This window comes from Parus major, chromosome 28 (assembly GCF_001522545.3).
Source record: "Parus major isolate Abel chromosome 28, Parus_major1.1, whole genome shotgun sequence".
Taxonomy (NCBI): Eukaryota; Metazoa; Chordata; class Aves; order Passeriformes; family Paridae; genus Parus; species Parus major.
The window spans coordinates 1,769,659-1,782,101 of NC_031797.1; the positions used below are offsets into that span (position 1 = coordinate 1,769,659).

General features: G+C 58.2%; 1 protein-coding gene across 3 annotated transcripts in view; it reads right to left on the reverse strand.

Moving 5' to 3' along the window:
* Positions 1-12,443, reverse strand: part of LINGO3 (leucine rich repeat and Ig domain containing 3) — a 25,586-nt gene that overhangs the window by 3,105 nt on the left and 10,038 nt on the right. For 2 of the 3 annotated variants that reach the window (XM_015651977.3, XM_015651978.3), the window contains exon 2: positions 9,450-9,553. The gene's annotated coding sequence lies outside the window, so the exon portion shown is untranslated. Of the gene's footprint in view, positions 1-9,449; positions 9,755-12,443 lie in introns of those variants that run through there. The other variant, XM_033520178.1, reaches the window with a different exon arrangement.

The following is a 12,443-nucleotide window of genomic DNA, read 5'->3' on the forward strand; positions in this document are numbered from 1 at the left end:
TGGTGACACATGGGATGTCCCATTCCCTCTGGTGACACATGGGATGTCCCATTCCCCCTGGTGACACCAGTGGGATGTCCCATTCGCTCTGGTGACACCGGTGGGATGTCCCATTCCCTCTGCTCTGGGATGTGAGGGCTCATCCAGGACACAAATTCTCCCCAGGCCCCGGCTTGGAGGGGTCCCATAGGGCAGGGGATGCTCAGTGCCACTCGTAGGACCCGGTCCCAGTCCCCATCCCAGTCCCGGTCCCAATCCCAGTCCCCATCCCAGTCCCGGTCCCAATCCCAGTCCCCATCCCAGTCCTGGTCCCTGTCCCTGTCCCAGTCCCCATCCCGCCCTCTCGGAGCCCAGATTAAGGCGGCCCCAGGCACAATCTTTGCCGAGGAGGGATTAACACCGCCCCGCGGTGCCGTGCCCCGGCTGCCCTCCTTTCCAGGGATTAGCACTTCAGCACCGCTTTCCCTTTTCTTTGCTTTCCCTTTCCTGCTCCCCATCCCCATCCGCACCCCAAATCTGCCAGGCTGCCTGGAACCGCAGCTCCCAGCGCCTCCACACACTCCTCAGCCGCCTTTCCTTAATGAAGCACGGTCATTAACCTAATTAAGTGCCAGAGTTGCTCGGCTGGGGAGCTGCGGGGTGTTTTTTTGGAGCCCAGCAAGGAAATATTGGGGGTACCAAGAGCAGAGCCAGCTCCTCCAGCCACCCCTGTGGAGGTGCAGGGAGCAGGGCACTGGCACCTCCAGCATGGGGGGTCCCATTGCTCCCACAGCACTGGGACAAACTGGGGTGCAGTCCCCGAGGGCTGGGTCCAGCCCTTCTGACCTGCGGGGAGCCCAAGCTGTGTCCCTCACACGCTCCTTTCTGTCCCTCTGGACACCTCAGGGACCCCAAACCTGTCTGTGGGAGCCCAGCAGGATGTGGGGTGAGGGAAGAGGATGATGTGATATCTGTGGCTGCTGAAGACCATCGAGGTGTGGCTGCAATGCTCCAGCTTGGTGCCACTGCAGGTCCTCAGTGCCCAAAAGGCCCCAAAAAGGCCCTTCTTGAGGTGGCTGCTGCCTGGCTTAGGGGGTGACAGGAGAGTGATGGGGACCCCAGATCCCTCAGAGAGGTGACACTGATGGAGCAGGGACAGCAGGAGCTGGCCCAGCCCAGCATCTCCTGCTCCTCACACCCACTGTGCTGACAAAGGACACCAAAGGCTGGTGTCACCCTCCCTCCTGTCTCCATGGGCTGGTGGCACGTGGGAACCACCTCAGGACCCTGGGGGTTATTGACTCCTTGTGCTCAGGTCTCAGGGAAGGACACAACCTCCATGGATAATTTCCTGTCCTGATCCCATTATCCAGGAGGAGCAATTCTCTGGGAACACACCCATTGCTCAAGTGCCATTTTGGAAGGACAGGAGATGATCTTCAAGGAGTGTTTGGACAGCGCTCTCAGGGGTGCTCAGGGTGGGATTGTCTTGTGCAGGGCCAGGGGTTGGACTCGATGATCCTTGTGGGTCCCTTCCCCTCAGGATATCCCAGGGTTCTGTGATCATTTACAGATGTGGGGATGTGGCACTGAGGGGCAAGTGATGTCCTTGGCAGTGCTGGGGGAACAGTTGGACTTGGTGATCTTGGAGGGATTTCCAACCTCAACAATTCTATTCTGAGTCTATGACACCTTTTTCCTTTTTTTTCTTTTTAATTTTTTTTCTTGTGTGTGTGTCTGTCTTAATTTTGCCACATTTCCCTTTTCCTTCCAAGGAATCAAACCCAGAGGACAGAGTCACCATTTCACACAACCACAGGATTAACAGATGGTGGATGGGGGGGTGGAATCACCGACCCCACTGCTGCCCCTGCCCCTTTCTCCCCTCTCTCTCAGCTTCACTGCTTGCACCAAACCCCCTGTGGGGACTGGGGGTCCCCAAATGCCACCTGGGCACTGGAGCTGCTTGGCAGCCTCCCCTTCCAGAGAGCCACCTTGTGAGGGCTCTGCCTGGCTGGTGGCCCTGGGACCCTGAGCTGGCTCTGGGGTGAGGTGGGGGCAGCTGCCCTTGGTCCCCCTGGTTCTGGAGACCCCACTCTGCTCTCTGCTGGGGCTGCATGGGAAGGATGCCCCAAGCATGACCTGCAAACCCACAGGACAAACCCCTCCCCGTTTATTGTGACACTTATTAGTCCAATTCAGTGTCTCCACGCTAAATAAAGGTGCCACTTCAATGGTGTCCCACGCTGGGCCGTGTCCCCGTGCCCACCATCCCTCCCTGCCAGCCCTGGGGGACCCAGCCCTTCCTCTCCCTGCCTGAGGCTCTGCCCCGTGTTCATTATGGATGAGCCCGGGGTAACCCAACTCCACTTTTGGTTACTACTCCGGCCACCTGATCCTCTAAGCAAAGCTCCAGCCCCTCTGGAGTTGTTTTCCCTGGCAGATGGAGAGCGGGAGCCGCAGCCCTGGGCTCACCTTCCCTCTCCACAGCCAGAGCATCAGCCAGCCCTGCTGCACCCATGGGTGCTCCACTGACCCCTCAGCAAACCCCACAGCGGGGTTAAGGGCTCCTGCACGGCCATTCCCTGCAAATCCGAGTGGGGAGCAGGGCTGGCTGTGCCCCAGTGGTCTCTGCAGGACATCCCACAGAGCCTGTGTGTCCTGCAGGGCCACCGGGGGCCCGCGGTCCCTCTGTCCCGGGCAGGGCCAGGCGGAGCTGGGCTGTTTATTAATAGCTCATTACAGCCATTGTGCAGCGCTTTCCGGGCTCGCCCCTGGGGAGCCAGGGCAATTAAGATCCAGAACGAGGCCTAGATAGAGGCTCTTCTCCTCATTTAATTTATTTTTAAAAATAACAAGCTTGCAGCATGCAGGGCTGGGGACAGAGCCAGCAAAGCCCAGGGCTGGAGGGCTGTGATGGGGGAAGCAGAGAAGAGCAATTTGGACAATTGGACAATTTTGTGAGCCCCTGGAGCCTTCCCTGCCTCATTCCCAACATCCCAAACAAGATTTGTGACCACTGAGATCCTTTTGTCCCAGCCACCAGCAGCACAGAGGAGCTGCTGCTCTCAAGCCACCCTGGCTTGGGGTTACCCAGAGCAGCTGGGGCTGCCCCTGGACCCCTGGCAGTGTCCAAGGCCAGGCTGGACGGGGCTTGGGGCAACCTGGGATGGTGGAAGGTGTCCCTGCCCACAGCAAGGGGTGGAATGAGATGGTCTCTAAGGTCCCTTCCATCCCAAACCATTCTGGGATTCCACAGATGGGATTTTGCTCCCTCTCCACCCTTCAAACAGCTCCTGCTTTTCCAGCACAAGCTTGTCTCTGCCAGCTCCTCCAAGAGCACCTGCTCCTCAGCTGCCATTATTTCTCCCTTTTTGTGAATAAATACCAAAACCAATCAGCCCAGGTTGCCATTTCCAGGCTCCCCTGCTCAGACATCACACGAGCACAAACACCTCAGTCAAAGCAAGGTTTTGTTTTATCCTTCCCTTGACGTGCAGGATGTAAAATGCTCCTGCTGAGCCCTTCTCCTCCCACCACCCCATCGCTGCTGCTCCAGGCCAGGCCCCTCATGGTGGGGCCAGAGGCAACCAGAGGATGCTGCTGCATCTTTCCAGGCACACAGGGAACCCCAGGAGGGGATGGAGACCCCAAAGCAGGGAGGGAGCAAATGGAGCAGAAAGTGATGCTGGGACCCTCACCCTGAAAACATCAACGGGGGGGATAAGCCCAGTGCTCTGTCACATGGGTATCAGGGAGGTGCCAGCACCTTGTGCCAGTGCCAGTGTGTCCCAAACTTGGCATGAGACAGGAGAGGGCTCCTACAAACATCAGCAGCAGCCAAATGCTGTTGGGAACCTCCCCAAGTGCTGCCTGCTCGCCTCTGCCCAGCCCTGCCTGGCAGCCGAGTGTCCCCACGCCATCCTCGCTCCCTGGCTGCTGTCCCCAGCCTGTCACCGTGCCAGGGAAGGCAATGCCAGCCATGCTGGGCTGTGCCAGCCTCCTCACAGACACCATCACCCTGCTCAGGGCTGGGGCTGGGGTCGGATGGAGCGATCCTGGGCTGATTCCCAGCTCACTGACAGCTGGCCAGGATTGCTGCTGGGACAAGCTCCGTGTGCTGCTGTCCTGGCGTGTGACCTGGATGAGATCTCGATTCCCAGGAACAGGAATCCATGGATCAATCAGGCTCCATGGACTCGAACCTCCCCGAGCTGCTGGCAGGGGCTCGGAGCAGAGGATGGGACACTCTGGATGCTGATGCCAACAATTCCCTGGCTCCAAGCTCTGCCCATGGGGAAGGGAGAACTGCAGCCAGAGCTGCCCCAGGACAGAGCTCCTCCAGAGCTGAAGAGGAGCCCAGGCCTCAGTCCTGTGCCAAAGCCTGTCCAGACGTCTGCTCCTTCTTCCCTGTTGGAAAACCCTGAGCCCTCGTTTTCCAAAAACACCCTTCCCCCCATATGATTTTAGGCTGAAAAGGCAAAAATGAGGGTCCCTGGGGTCTGCTCCATGCTCAGCTTCACTGGTGACACCACCCACACTGATCATGGCACCACAGGGCTGTCTTGGCACTGTTCAGAGCTGGCAGAGCACAGTTTGATGCCCAAATGTGAAGTCAGGGAATCCAACTGTGTTTTTCCAGCTGTTGCTGCAGCTCAGGGCACAGTTCCCAGGGGTGCTGAAATGAGGACCAAAGGTGACCTGTGCCACCCTCCAAAAGCAAACGTGTGGCTCCTGCAGCTTTATTTTATCTCTTGCCTTGGTCTGCAAAGTCAGAGGGTTTGGAGCCACACTGAGCTTGGAAAAACCCCAGAAAAGACAGGGGGGCATGGGGAGAATAGAGGTGATGGGGAACATCCCTCAGACCTTCCCTGGCTCCTGGGGTGACACCAGCACGTTCCTCCCTCTGCACAGGGCAGCAGAAAGATCCTGGTTTATGCTGGGGCGTGGAGGGGATTAAATCAGAGCTGAGACAGAAATAAAGAGGCAGAAACTGGAGGGTCAAAGGAGGCCAGGGATGTGCCCAAGCCTCAGCTCTGGTGATCAGGCAATTAGCAAGCCAAGCATGAGAATAAATAATCCAGCTGAAACAGGGAGAGCAGGACAGAGCTGGGGGAAAGAAGGAAAGAAATCAATCACCGGACCTAATGGAGAATTATCCAGGAGAGAGTTATTCCTAATCCCATCAGGGCCTGGCTGGGAAACAAATTTTTCTGGCTCTGCTGCTCTCAGCACGTTTTTCTGGGTCAGGGCTGGGCTGGGCAGGCAGGAGGGCAGGGCTGGAGGAGAAAAGGGAGAACCAATGGCTGGGTCAGCACTGAGGGCACCCTGCAGGGTCCTACAGAGAATCTTCCCACCCCACAGGACCTGGCCAGCAGCTTTAGGGTCCTCAAGCCACCAGGTGGCCAAGTGACCATCCCCAACAGCCCTGGCAGAGCCCAGCTGGGCTGTGACCATGGTGGCCGTGCTCCTGATGTCACCCTCGTGTCCCTCTCAAGGCTGCTCAAGCAGAAGCAGATTTTCCTGGCAAGGCACGGGAATGGGGAGGGGAGCGTGAAGGAGCTGTCTGTGCAGGAGCCAAGGCTGGGTCACCACAGAACATCCCCGAGCCTGACTTCAGGGACGGCTGGAGAACATGCAAAGCTCCCACAGAAGGGAGTTATTTTGGTGAGTGGCAGCTGCTGCCTCTCACGCGGCTCCTGCTCAGCAGCCCCAGGTCTCGGGGCGGCCCGAGAGCTCCCAGCGAGGCAGGATCTGCCCTTCCTTCCCAGCAAACCTGGTGTCTCCACGGAGCTGTCTTCCCAGCCCAGGATCCCATCCCTAGTCCTCGGCAGCCGTGGCCACAGGACTCTCCACTCCCCTCCCACGTGGAAACTCCCAGCCCTCGCAAACACCGCGAAACCCCAGAACCGAGGATTCCCTGATGAGCCACGGCGCCAAGGAGACAACCCAAAAGAAGCCACTGCTTATTTTTAGAGACAACCTTATGATTCCTGAGCACGTGGCCCAGGCAACACTGCACAGGCAGCCCCAGATTGGCCACAATCTGCTTTTCTTCTTGACAGACATCATGTCTGAATCTCTATCTCCACAAGATGCTCCCAGGAGAGGAGACATTTAGAGACGACCACAACGTACAACATTTCTGAAAGGTCACTGCCTGCACCAGGCAACGAGGAGCAGAAGCCACTCATCAGCAACAGGGGCTTTGGGGAGGTGTTTAATATTCCATGAGCATCTCTATTTCTCTACCAAAGTGGAGAACTCTTCTAAAAGCAGGAGAGGGGGGCAGGGCAGGTGGGTGCTGGGCTCTTGTTTCCACCCAAGGTGGGTTGACTGAACCACCAGTCAGAGCTGAATCTCGACTGCTGCTGGGAAATGGTGGCTGAGAGTCAACCTGACCTGGATCTCAACAGCCTCAGAACCTGCTGGACCACACGAGAGCAGAGGCTGAGTTTGGCTCCTCCTCTTCAGCTGCATCCCAGACACCTCATTGCCACTGAGCTGCTCCTCCAGTGCCACCAGGAGCCCTGGAGCTGAACCTCAGGCGGTGGCTGTGGTCCCTGGATGGACAGCAGCTGCTCTTTCTTCAGGGGTCCAAGTGAGAACTTTTAATTTGCAGAAGCCTATTAACATCAGGGGCAGGATGAGGAGGGGCTGGGAGGCAAATGCAGGCTGACAGCCCACGGCCCACACTGCTGACACTTCCTGATGTTCCAGTGCTGGCCACAGTCCCCATGGTGTCCTTGTCCCTGAGCACTGACCCAGCCAGGAGGGGTCCCAGCAGCAAGATGACAGCTCAGGTCTAGGAGACTCCCAGTGCAAATCCAGCTTAGTCCTGCTCCACCAAAGCTGGGCTTTGCCAAGGTCCCCATCCAAGCACAAAGGTGCCCATCCAAACCAACCTGTGGCCAAGGCTTGCACGGTCTCGGGTTTCTCCTCAGCCTGGGAGTGGGGACAAGGGACCTAAACCCCTGGTAACTGTCCTGGCACCTCAGTGGCAGGGTGCACATGACACCTGCTGCTGCTGGATGTACAAAACACGAGCCCACAAGAGCCCCAGCGGCACAGCTGGGAGAGGCAGGCACAGAAAAGCAGGCAGGGAAAAGCAGGGCCACGCTCCTGCCCCCACAGAGACACAAATACAGAGCATTAAATCACAGAGGGGAATTTGCTCCTTCCTCTGCAGCTGCCTCCCTCTCCTGCCTCCCTCCTGAGCTCATCCCTCACCCTCTGCACCAAAACTCAGCCTGGAGCCCAGGAGCAAACCCAGAGTGTGGCTGATGCCACGTGGGAGAGGACAGAGGGAAAGTGCCAGAGCCACTGGCACATCCCTGTCCAGAGGCAGGACATCCCTGGGCACAGCACTGGGGACACCTCTGGGGGTGTCCCCTCCTGCTGGGGGGACACATCACCCACAGGGGCTCTGAGCAGCAGGGAGGACGTGAGACCTCATCACAGGAGGGGACCCTGTGCCTGGCTGCTCCAAGCCAGCAGCCCGGTAACAAACGAGGTGGCGGGGCAGGATGATGAATAAGGGGAACAGGAAAGCAGAGGCTGTAATTAGGCACCTTTCAGAGCGCTGATGGATGACGCTGCTCGGGGGCGTGCGGAGCGCTGGGGATGCTGACGTGCAGCCACCCCCAGCGCCAGCACTGGTCCCAGTCTGGCCAGCAGTGCCCAGAGAGCCCTGCCCTGCTGCTGGACGGCGATTTCCCGGTGATTTCCCGGTGATTTCCCGGTGATTTCAGTGCCAGCTGCCTCCCACGGGCTTTGCCCCAGCACACGACCTCATTTGTCCGGCCGGCCCAGCCGTGCCAGCCCTCATTAGATCAGCTCGTTCATTAAGCTCAGCACTTCAGTAACGCTGGCCTGAGCCCCTCGGGGGGCTGGAACATAAATCACACCCTGATCGCTGTCACTGGCTGCCAGTGCTGGACCTTTGAGGGCAAAATCTCCTCCTAATCCCTCACCTGAATTGTGGTGACACCGGTCAGGGCAGTCCCAGCCACCCCTCTGAGCTCTTGGATGAAGCAACAGCTCTTTGCAGCCTGGACCTCAGGAAGGAGCCTGTCCCGAGGGCTCAGCCCCATGGGAGCCTTCATCCCGGGCAGGGGATGCCCAGCAAGCCCAGCTTCCCTCTGGAGAGGGAGCCCGGAGTCCTGGCAGCTGCCAGCCCATCTCTGCTCCTTGCCAGGGAGATCCATCATTCCAGAGGCTTTAATTCGACTGGAGTGCTGGACATGTGCGCAGAGGAGCAGACTGACAGGCCAGACTGATGGACAGCTGCCGGCTCCGAGGCCAGCAGGGACAGGCAGCTGTGGCTGGAAAACAGCCCGGTCCCAGCAGGACTGCTCATCTCGGAGCTCTGCGGGGGCAGCGGGGAAAGGGGGCAGAGGTGGAGCCCCCAATCTGCTGGAAACCCTGCTCGGAGTGGGAATTCCAGCCAGGAGCACGGAGTGACAGCTTTTCCTCCCCCTCCCAGCTCAGCTCAGCATCAGTCCCGGGCTGAGAGCGTTTTCTCAGACCTTCCTACAGCTGCTGCTGCACTGGAGATTTTAGTGCCATCCCAATTATGATCATGGGAGCAGCGAGAGCAAAATGCCATTACAGGGGTGAAATGGCTCCTGACATCCCAATCCATCCCTGTGGCACCAGGCGGGAGCGGGAGCAACCCCTGAAATAATCCCGGAGAGGGGAGGGGGCCGGGGGATTCACCCCAGCCCTGCTGAGCACAGATCCCTCCTGGCCTCGCTGCCCAGACTGCAGAGGGGAACAGCAGAGCCTGGGGGGTTCCAGCTGTGCCACCCCCAAAACTCCCCCGGGCTGGAGGATGTGACAGCGGTGACATTTGGAGCGAGGCTCGCTGGCGTCAGTCCCCAGATCCACGGCTGCGGGGCATCAGCTGGGGCTGGCACACAGCAGAGCAGCTCCTCTCCCATGTGCAGCCACAAGAGGATCCCAAAAGTCAGAAATCTCCGTGGTGGAAGGGAAAGGGGACGGCGGGGCCGTGTGGCCTCACTCCCTGTCTGGCAGGGACAGCAGAGCAGGGGCAAAGCCTCCAGAGCTCCTCTCCCAGCTGATGAGCTCCCACATCCCAGGAAATCCATCCAAACCCCTGCCCCTCAAACTGATGCTGCACATGGATCCTGGCATGGGGCCCAGCAGTGTCCAAGGCTGGGGTCCTTGTGGGGTCAAAGGCACCAACCCCGAGCTCAGCACCCAGAGTTTCACACCACAGCTCTGCCCCAGCTGCTTCTTGCTCGTTCTGGGGTGGTGCCACAGGCTGGAGATGTCCCAGCTGTGCCACGGGACAAATGCCTGGCCGAGGGCTCCTGCTGCACAAGGAGGGGGGGACAAGGAAGGGGCTAATGCCACCAAGCAGGGGTGGCCACGAGGTAAAAATGAGCTGGGTTTTGAGAGTCCCAGTGCACAACCCCCAGTCCCACTGGAGCCCAGGGAGTTCTCACCGTTTTGCAGGTCCAGGGCTGCTCCAACATCGGGATCTGCTCAGGCATTGGAGCCTGGGAACGTTCAAATGGTGAAGTGTCCAGCACAGCCAGCCTTGGCTCCTCTGCACAGAAAGCACAAGGACACCACTGTCAGTCACCTTCCCTCAGTGCCTGCTGCAGAAATCCCAAAGAAACTCCTCCAAAGTCCAGGAATGAGGCACCCAGGCACTTCCCAGAGAGCAGGGAGCATCCTCAGTGCTGCTCCAGCTGGATGTGTGACCTGGCCATTGCAGCTTGCCTGGTTTTATATAGATAAATCTAAAATTATATATAGATAAAATATAAAATTATATATAGATAAATATAAAATTATATCACACTTTTGTGGGTAGCTCTGTGTGGAGCGGGGAAGACGTTTGGGAATCGTGTGCAGGGACTGCAGGAGGGGAATGAACCTGCCCAGGAGGCCTCGAGTCTGGGCAGATCCCATCCAAACGTGGAAGAAAAGTGCCACTGGCCAGACCCCCAGCCCCGTGTCCACCCCCTGGGCATTTTGGGGTAACTTGGGGTGTTGGGAGATGCTCCCAGCACTGATGCAGCAGATGCTGAACAAAGGATTTGCTGTGGTTTTACTGAATTGCTTTGAACTCTCTGGATCAAGTTTAATTTGCCCGTTGCAAAGAAAGGGAATTTAAATAGCTCCTTTTGTGCGGAAATCCTGGTTAACAGCCCTCAAATGACCCGACTCGGGTCCTGTTCGGTGGCACCCACGCAGAGACGCTGCTGCTGCAGCTCAGCAGTTGCTCTGTGCCTGCTCCAGTCCCCAGCAGCTTTGGAAGGTGTGGTTTGGGTGGGCAGCAGCAGCAGCCAGGGGGGTTAATTCCTGCTGGGAGAGGCTTGGGGAGCCTTAGGCAAAGGAGCTTTCCGGGATTTGCTGGGAACGGCAGAGGAAGGAGAGCCGGCTCTGCAGCAGCAGCAGAGGAGATCACATCCCTGGCACATCCCAGAGCCAGGAATCCCGGGAGGATGGAGCTCCCCATCCCCCTGTGCCCCAGCGGTGTCCACATGCTGCTCGTGGATGGGTAAATCCTCACTTCTGGGGATCCTGGAGCACTGACAGTGCCCAGCACTCTGGAAAAGCTAAAATTCCTCCAGGAAAGCAGCAGTGCCCCAAAGCTGAAGTCAGAGGATTCCCTTCAAACCTGCAGGGACAACGCTGAGTGTTCCACACTCCTGGTCACCCCCAGGGCCTGGGGGCTGTGAGCCTGCAGGACTTCAACCAAGGCAATCCTTGTTCATTCCTGCTCCAGAACACCCTCCCTGTGTCTGCTCTGTCTGAGGGAGCCAGGCTTCTCCCTGGAATGGCAGGAACCGCATTCCCAGCTCCCAGAAGGTCCCAGTGTCAGTGGGATACACTGAGCCCTTCACCCCATCCAGTCCCTGGGTGGCAGGGATGCAAATCCCAGGTGGGACGCACGGAACTCAGTCAGGGATGCTCCCCGACAAAGGAACAGCACTAAACCCCCCCTGGCAGCAGAAATCCCCTGCCCTGGGCACTCCTGCTGGAGCCAGGGGAGGCACCAGCCCCTCCAGGAGGTAAGGCCTGGACAACAGCGACAGCTCAGGGCTGGCAGCAGGATGGAAAAGCTCAGGATCACAGCAGGATCCCATCCCCAGGAACGTGCCCTGCAGCACCGGGGGCTGGAGCACACACGTGTGGGAGTAGCTCCGACCCAGCACCTGAAATAACACCAAGAACGACCCAGACCAAGCCCTGAGATGCAGAAACCACCCAGGAACACCTGCAGGGGGGAGCTTGTGGCACCTCCAGCAACTACAGCTGGTGCAATTCCAGGGGGAGTTTGCCTCCAGGGGATGCAGTGTGTGTGCTTTGAGGGACTGGGGCTCCAGGGACTGATGCACACAGAGCTCTTGTGGATCCCTGGGGCTGCTCCAGTCCTGGGAGATGGGATAACTGGGAGGGAAGTGTGGGACTTGCAGCTGAAATATTCCAGCAGGGATGGAGGAGGCTTTGTGGGCGATGCTCGGAGCCAGCACCATCCAAGGGTTAATCCCAACCACAACAGCTCAGCTGCTGCTCCCCATGGCCAGGCTCCAGCTCCGGGGATGCAGAAGGTAAAATTTCAATCCAATTCCAGCAGGCTGGACACAGCCACGTATTTACTGCAGAGCTGCTGAGAGCAGCAGTCAGCCCAAACGTGCTGAGCTCCTGGCACTGAGCAGCCACTCCCACCCTGCCTGAGCATCGGAAACTTGGAATTAAAACTCACTCAGAGACCACCTGGGCTTGGCTTGTCAGGTGAGTCCCTCACTCCCAGCCCTAGGAATGAGCAGGGGCTCAGCTGATGGTCTTGGCATTTGTTTTTGGCAGCTCCTGGGTCACGTAGCAGCCTCTGTCTCAGGTTACCTCCGGGGGTTTTGTCTGCAAATACATTTTAATCCTTGTGAAACGGGACCCACCAGCACGTGGGTGAAGTGGCCTAAAGCCTCCTTCAGCCCCATGTGGTGACACCAGCACAGCTCCCTGGCCCTCCTGTTTGTGCCACCAGGGCCATTGTCACCTTCTGCTCCTGTGCTTTGTGTTTTACTCAAAACTTGGATTTGAACTCTTTTCTGGGCTGTGTGGAGGAGCCAGGAGAGGATTCTCCTCTCCCCGGGTACCACACGGGACCGGCTTCTCCATCAAGGAGCTTCCAGTTCTGCACACGGGATCCCCTTGAAAGAAGAAATTCAGCAGCAAATCCCAAAGCCAAACAGGATCCAGATGTCCTGGAAATCAGGAGAGACCTCCAGAGAAGCAGACCAAGGTGCCCAAGTTGAGCTCTTCTAAGGCAGGAGCATCCCTTGAGATGTGCACAGGAACTCTCCCATTCATGGCAGCAAATCTGGCTCGTCTCAGACCACTGCAGAAAGGGACCTGGGGGTCCTGGTTGGTGGCAAGTTGGATCTGAGTCACCAGTGAGTCCTGGCAGCCCAAAGGGCCACCAGGCC